The sequence below is a fragment of the Wolffia australiana genome, chromosome 4 (genome assembly GCF_029677425.1).
Source record: "Wolffia australiana isolate 7733 chromosome 4, ASM2967742v1".
NCBI lineage: Eukaryota > Viridiplantae > Streptophyta > Magnoliopsida > Alismatales > Araceae > Wolffia > Wolffia australiana.
Genome location: NC_135838.1, coordinates 2488108 through 2496319, shown reverse-complemented (window position 1 = coordinate 2496319; position 8212 = coordinate 2488108). Strand labels below are relative to the sequence as shown.

The following is an 8212-nucleotide window of genomic DNA, read 5'->3' as shown; positions in this document are numbered from 1 at the left end:
AATTCACAAAATACATTAGAACAACTCGATATATATATTTGAGAACTCGAAATTATTCTAGAGGAAACTTTCTTTTTAAGCTTTCGAGACTGAATTATCTTTCTCTCCAATATCTGAGAAGCTACATTTCTCGAGATACATATATATATATATACAGAGATAGATAGATTGAAAAAAAATCTATATTTTGATAGACAGAGAGATATATATAGCTTGAGTGATGAATGTAGTGGTATATAGATAAAAAGAAAAAGAAAGGTAGGCAGACACAGGGGGACAGCTAGAGTGATGAATGGAGTGGTATCTAGTTAAAAAAGTAGATAGGTAGGCACACACAGAGAGGGATAGATAGTGTTGAATGGAATGATAGACAAAAAATAGATGGCCAGGCAGACAGAGAGAGAGAGAGGTAGAAAGATAAATGGGTTGATACATAGAGAGAGAAATAGATAAGTAGATAGACAGAGAGAGGGATAGCTAGAGAGATGAATGGAGTGATACATGGACAAATAGATGGGTACATAGACAGAGAGAGGGATAGCTAGGGAGACGAATGAAGTGATACATGAAAAAATAGATCGATAGATAGACAGAGAGAGGAATAGCTAGAGAGATGAATGGAGTTATAGATGAAAAAATAGATGGATAGATAGACAGAGAGAGGGATAGCTAGAGAGATGAATGGAGTTATAGATGAAAAAATAGATGGATAGATAGACAGAGAGAGGGATAGCTAGAGAGATGAATGGAGTGATAGATGAAAAAATAGATGGATAGATAGACAGAGAGAGGGATAGCTGGAGAGATGAATGGAGTAATACGTAGAAACATATATGGGTAGATAGACAGGGAGAGGAATAGCTAGAAAGATGAATGGAGTGATACATGAAAAAAGAGATGGATAGATAGACAGAGAGAGGGATAGCTAGAAAGATGAATGGAGTGATACATGAAAAATAGATGGATAGATAAACAGAGAGAGGAATAGCTAGAGAGATGAATGGAGTGATACATAGAAAAATAGATGGGTAGATAGACAGAGAGAGGGATAGCTAGAGTAACGAATAGATAGAAAAATAGATAGGTAGATGAATAATTAAGGAAATTCAGGAAAAGAAACGGCGAATGAGAGAGATAGCTCCACAAGCAGCAAAAATCCTCTGCTTCGTACGGAGGGCTGATCGTGCGTCGTGTTGAATAACGCGGTGATCCAAAAGTACGGTCAAGCCATAGTACAACGCATGAGATTTTTGCAGCTAATGACGTAACCCTTCTCTCTTTCTCTTTCTAGCAATAGCTTGTCTTTTACACCCCAAACTATTTTCGCACATGTTCATGAAACTGTGGTTTCATTTTTTCCAAAACACAATGAAATTACGCTCTTCACTTTTCTGTCTCCCTTTCTCCTTCTAAACATAAATGAGAGAAGTGCGAAAAGCAGAATAATCAGTGCACGGAAAGAGAGAGAAAGTCCGTTATGTATAAGACGAAGTGTATAAACCAGCATCAAGATAGCAGTAAAGAGTTGAATAAGAAAATGTCTACAGAGTGTTAGAGAGATAAAGAGAGAGAGAGAGAGAGCAGCCAAGAATTGAATTCGGTAATTTGAATGTAGAGAGATTATCTTAATATGGGTGTTACCTTAAAATGAAGAGAGGGATACATTTTTATGAACATTTCCAAAGTATTGACTGATACTTACACTTTCATGAAAAATTTACATCCTTGCAGATTAAGAATCTGAAAATCGAAAAGCCCAACGCAAGGAGGAAGAGAGAATTATCAGAAACTGGGCCAAGATTGACATAGTCGCATAATACACCTCAGAAACTGGAAGATCAAAGACGCGGACGGATTCTTGAGAGAGAAAGAGACAAGCCAAGAGCAGTCTCAGGCTCTTCTCGCTCTAAAAACCCAAGAACATGACGGAGTAGTATACACATCGCCTGCAGACCATTATCCCAAAACGCAATTGAATAATTCTAGAGAGAGAAAACGGCCTCCATCTTCATTCTTCCTCGGGAATCTTCCGTTCTTGTCACCGTCGACGGCGACTTGATCAGGATAGCGCAGAGCTGCTCGTTCTCTCTCTAATTACACCGTGGGGTCTATATCTATCTCTTTCTATGTCTAGAAACCGCTCTCTAGATTGATCGTGGGCTGTCAAGGCATGAAGAACTCGGCGCCGCACTTGCACCGCCAGGCTTCGGGGTAGTAGTCAAGAGGGACGATGCGAGAAGGATGGACGGCGACGTGGACGGCTCGACAGGGGTGGCACCTTCCACACCTGGCGTGGCACGTTGGAGGCCAAGAGCCAGGCCCAATTAGCATTCTTCTAGCGGCTCTTCCGACTATCGCCGCCTCCTCGCCGCCGACCGAGTTCACTGCAACCCAAATTAGAAAAAAAAGGCGAAATTACTCGTGGGTCTCGCTCTTTCTCTCTCTAAACTCAAGAAAATCGCCACTGAAGGATGCCTAGTCAACAGGAAAACGCGTTTTACTTCGTGGGTGGTCCTCATTCTCTCTCTAAACTCAAGGAAATCGCCACCGAAGGATGCCTAGTCGGTAACTCAACTCAAGAAAATCGCCACTGAAGGATGCCTAGGTGGCAGTAAAACACATCTTCTTTCATGGGTCGTCATCTTTCTCCCTCTAAACTCAAGAAAAGCGCCACTTAATGATGCCTAGTCAACAGTAAAACGCATTTGATTTCATGGGTCGTAATCTTTCTCTCTCTAAACTCAAGAAAAACAGCAGTAAAGGATGCATGCTCACTGATAAAACAGATCTTCTTCCATGGGTCGTCCACTTTCTCTCTCTAAACTCAAGAAAACCATCAGTAAAGGATGCCTACTCACTGATAAAACAGATCTTTCATGCGTCGTCCTCTTTCTCTCTAGACTCAAAAAAAGTCATTACTGAACGATGCTTACTCACTAATAAAACACATTATCTTTCATGGTTCGTCCTCTATCTCTCTCTAAACCCAACAAAATCACCGCCCACGGATGGATGCCCAGTCGCCGATAAGATACTTTTTTTGAGTGACACCCTATTTCTCTCTCTAAATCCAACAAAAACGACAATGAAGGATAGGTACCCGAACACTAATAAAGTACTTCAATCGTGGGTCGACCTCTTTCTCTCTCCAAACCCAACAAAATCAAGACCGAAGGATGGATACCCAATCAATAACAAAACACTTCTTCAGTTGTGGGTCGACGTCTTTCTCTCTCTTAACCCAACAAAATCAACACCGAAGGATGAATACCCAATCAGTAAAAAAACACTTCTATCATCGGTCGAGCTCTTTCTCTCTCTAAACCCAACAAAATCATCACTGAAGGATGGATACCCGGCCACTGATAAAACACTTCTTCCATCATGGATTGTCCTCTTTCTCTCTCTAACCCCAAGAAAATCACACCTGAAGGAAGGACGCCCAGTCACCACTAAAACACATCTCCTTTCATGGGTCATCATCTTTCTCTCTTTAAGCCCAAGAAGACCACCACTAAAGGATGCCTACTCACTAGCAAAACACACCTTCTCTCATGGGTCGTCCTCTTTCTCTCTCTAACCCTAGCAAAATCACCCTTCAAGGCTGGACATCCTCTTTCTCTCTCTAAACCCAAGAAAAGACCAGATGGAGGAGAAGAATTTCTCGCCGGAAGGAACCATTCCGAAGAAGAGAGAAAGAGAGAGAGAGAGAGAGGGAGAGGCGATTGTAGAGAGAGAAAGAGACGTACCTAGAGAGATGAAGAGGAGAAGTAGAGCGAGAGTGGCCATGGCAGATAGAGGTTGGCGGTGAAAAGTGGCCATCGAGGCTAAGGAAGAACAGCAGGGAAGCTTGTAACGGCGCCGAGAGTGCCACGGCTGAGCTGCATCCGTTCCACTGGATTGCTATTATTGCCAGAAGTTCCTGGTAAGTTCAAAGGAAGAGAGAGAAACCGAGCGAGAGAGATAGAGAGATAGAGAGAGAGAGCTGGTGGAGACTGGTATTTGCATCGGGTTGTAGCAGAGAGAGGGGGACGGACTCGGAGGAAGAAAGGAGAGAGACAGGGAGATCCAGCACTTGTGTAGGTAGATATAGAGTATTTAGAGAGAGAGATAGAGAGATGTTGAGATATCAGAACTGACTCTACTCTAGAGAGATAAGAGAGAGAGATGTGATATAGCAACCGGTTCTAATAGAAGAGAGAGAGAGAGAGAGATGTTGGGAGACAGGAACGAGCTCTAGAGAGAGAAGGTAGAGAGACGTGTTGAGAGATAGGAACGAGCTCTAGAGAGAGAAGATAGAGAGAGGTGTTGAGAGAAAGGAACGAGCTCTACAGAGAGAAGATATAGAGAAATGTTGAGACTTCAGAGATAGGAATGGGCTCTAGAGAGAAGATAGAGAGAGATTGGGAGAGAAACGAGCTCTAGAAAGAAGAAAGAGAGAGCGAGAGAGAGAGAGACTGGATGCCTAGAATGAGAAGATAGAGACGGGTGTAGCGAGATAGGAACGAGCTCTAGAGAGAGAAGATATAGAGAAATGTTGAGAGATAGGAATGGGCTCTAGATAGAAGATAGAGAGAGACGTGTTAAGTGATAGGAACGGGTTCTAGACAGAAAAGAGAGAGAGAGAGAGAGAGAGAGAGAGAGATATTGGGTGCCTTGTGAGAGAAGTTGTAGAGATTGACAGAGGGAGGTGGGAAAGGACTTTTGGAGAGAGGAGAGTAGAGAAACCTAGAGAGAGAAAGAGACAGGCTTCTGTAGGAAGATACAGGGTGCCTGGAGAGAGAAATTGTAGAGACTGTTAGAGAAAGATTGAAACCAAGAGAGAGGTTTTTCTGTAGAAATGTAGAGAGAGCCTAGAGAGAGAGAAAGAGGGTGGCGACAGATATAGAGAGATAGGGGGCTTGTCGAGAAAGAGACAAAGAGAGAAAGCAGGAAGAACCATTGTACACCGAAATGGGAGTCTATCCAATGAGAACCGTCCGATGATAAATGGACGGTCGGATGAAGAATGAAGAAGTGGACCAGTCTTATCAAAGTCCACTCATCGGACGGCTCTCACCCACTCCAAATCATTACACGGAGCCGTTGTGACGTGGCTCGATCTCTACCGTCGGATTTGTGTGATCTTACCCCACAGTGATCGCCGCCTCCAGATGGGATGACATCATCATCCGGTCAAACTCCGCTCGCGGACGTGTTTCAGCCGTCCGATCTGCCACCTCGTGGCACGTGCGCCTCAACGTGCGAGCTTCTTCGTCATTATTGCCTCTCCACTCATTTCTCTTTGTTTGCACATTCTCTCCCTATCTCTCTCTTTCCCCCCTTTCGTTATCTCTCTACCTATATTTCTCTATCTCTCTCTAACTCTACCTCTCTTTACCTCTATCTCTTTCTATCTCTATCTCTCTATCTCTTTTTATCTCTATCTCTCTCTATTTCTCTCTATCTCTCTCTATATATTTCTTTGTATCTCTATCTCCATTTATCTCTCTCTATATCTATTTCTCTGTATCTCTATGTATGTTTATCTATCTCTATCTCTATTTCTCTGTATCTCTATCTCTCTATCTCTATATCTCTCTATATCTCTCTCTATCTCTATATATCTCTTTCTATCTCTCTATCTCTATCTCTCTTTATCTCTGTGTGTCTCTATCTCTCTCTAAATATATTTCTCTCCATCTCTCTATCTATCTCTATGTCTATCTGTCTCTAGATCTATTTTTCTCTATCTCTCGCTATCTCTATTTCTATCTCTCTAAATCTCTCTCTTTGTATCTCCCTACCTGCTGGACAAAATTCACCTGACACTGACAAGTAATTAAATGAGATGGGGCCTACCTTTTCGAGATCTCAGTATCGGTTTCTCTAACGGGTACGGATCCATTAGTGGAAACTAGGGCAGTTTCCCAACCCGCGTAACTGGAACAGGGGCCTCCTCTTTAGTCTCTTTCTATCTCTATATGCCTAGACTGCCTTTTTCACTCTCTCTCTACTACTTTTTCTCCTTTGAGTGTGGAGATATTAGGCCTTTCTTTCTCTAACTCTTTCTATCTCTATCTCTATCTCTATCTCTATCTCTATCGCCAGTTTTGTTCCAACTTGTGTCCACGTTTTCTTCTCTCTATTTCTAATCTTTATTTTGGCTTCAGCAAGACGCATTTCTCTCTTTCTCTCTCATGTTTTCCCCTCTCTTAATTTCTCTAAGGTGAACAGAGGTGAAATGCTCCAAGGGCATTTCTCACTCTCTCACTCTACCGTTTTTTCTCCTTTGGGTGTGGAGATATCAGGCCTTTCTCTCTCTAACTCTTTCTATCTCTATCTCTATCACTAGTTTTGTCCCATCTTGTGTCCACGTTTTCTTCTCTCTCTCTCTCTAATCTTCATTTTGGCTTCAGCAAGACGCATTTCTCTCTCTATCATGTTTGTCCCTCTCTCAATTTCTCTAAGGTGAAGAGAGGTGAAATCCTCGAAGGGTCTTTTCCATCTCTTTCTTTAACCATACCCCTTTATATGTCTAAATATCTCTCTCTATCGCTAAAACAAGTTATGTTTTGACTTGTGAATGCGTTTTCTTCTCTCCCTAATCTTTAATGTGGCTTAAGCATGAAGATTTTCACTTTTTATCAACTTTTACTCTTTCCCATTATCAAGTTCTTTCTCTATCTCTATCTCTATCCCTTAACCTATCTCTATCTCTATAACTCTTTCTGTTTCTATGTTTATGTCCATGTGTATCTCTATCCCTATCTCTAACTATCTTTATCCCTATCTCTAACTATCTCTATCCCTATCTCTACCCCTATCATTATCCCTATCTTTATCTCTATCTCTATCTCTATATCTATCTCTGTCTCAATCTCTATCGCTATCTCTATCTCGAACTACATCTCTCTCTATATCTCTCTATCTCTATCTCTATCAATATGTATATGAGTATATCTATAACTCTATCTCTCTATCTCTCTATACCTATCTCTGTATCTACTCCACATTATGTCCTGAGTTGAGTATGCGTTTTTTCTCTCTTTCTACTATAATCTCTAATTTCTACTCTTAATCTCTAATCTTTAAGCATGACTGCTTTCTCTGTCTATCAACTTTTTCTCTCTCACAATCTCTGCAAAGTGCACCGGTGAAGAGAGGGGATATCCAACAAAGAAATTCTCTCTCCAATATCTTTCCATCTTTACTCTATCTCTATATCTAGTTATGTTCCAACCTGTGTCTTCGTTTTCTTCTCTCCCACCATCTTTATTTTGGCTTAAGCGTGAAGCCTTTCTCTTTCTATCAACTTTCTCTCTCTCAGTATCTCTAAGAAGGCTTTTCTCTCTCTATCTCTAGACCTAGAGAGATGGTTTACCAGGAAGGGGGGCTGCAGCCGGATCGGCCTTCTTCTCTCGTTTTATTCTTCGAAGGAGGCGTGTACGTAAAGAAGAGAGCATGTGCTATCACGGGCCTCCCTCTCCTCTTGTCATTTCCTCTCTCTTTCTCTCTCTAACACTCTCTCTCTCTAGGTCTGTGCCTTTCTCTCACTTCTCACCGTTGTGGCTACGCCGCACAGTTCCCTCGTATTCGAGCTCTCGCCGCGCGTGTCCAGTCTACCTTCGTAGCCCTTTACTTTCAACTCACTCTAAGTCTAAGCTCTCCACATCTGTAGGTCTCTCTCTCTCTACTTGCTGATCGACAGCTTTCCCCTCTCTCTTTTCCTCTTTCTCCATCTATCCCGGCACCTACTTCGACATCTTGACTTCTTTCAGATTTCATTCTCCTAAAAATTTTATTTTATCTCTCTCTCTCGCTCTTCATATATGTATCCGTCTATCTCTCATTTCTTATCTATCTCTCCCTCTCTCTCTCGCTCTAACTACCTATCCATCTATCTCCCATCTCTTATCTCTCTCTTGATCTCCATCTATCTATCCATCTATCTCTCATTAATTATCTCTCTCTTCCTCTCTCTACCGCTCCATCAATCTATCTCCCATCTCTTCTCTTATCTCTCTCTTACTCTCCATCTATCTCTCATCTCTTATCTCTCTCTTCCTCTCTCTCTCGCTCTCCATCTATCTATCATCTCTTATCTCTCTCTTCCTCTCTCTCTCTCTCCATCTATCTCTCATCTCTTATCTCTCTCTTCCTCTCTCTCGCTCTCCATCTATCTATCTATCTATCATCTCTTATCTCTCTCTTCCTTTCTCTTTCTCTCCAT

At 42.0% G+C, this 8212-nt stretch overlaps 1 long non-coding RNA gene across 1 annotated transcript; it reads right to left on the bottom strand.

Moving 5' to 3' along the window:
- Positions 1-1704: 1704 nt before the first annotated feature.
- LOC144702775 (uncharacterized) lies at positions 1705-4901 on the bottom strand. Its single transcript, XR_013581366.1, has 2 exons — positions 3750-4901; positions 1705-2384 (listed from the first exon to the last, which is right to left on the bottom strand). It is a non-coding gene; the product is annotated as an uncharacterized LOC144702775 (long non-coding RNA).
- Positions 4902-8212: the final 3311 nt, after the last annotated feature.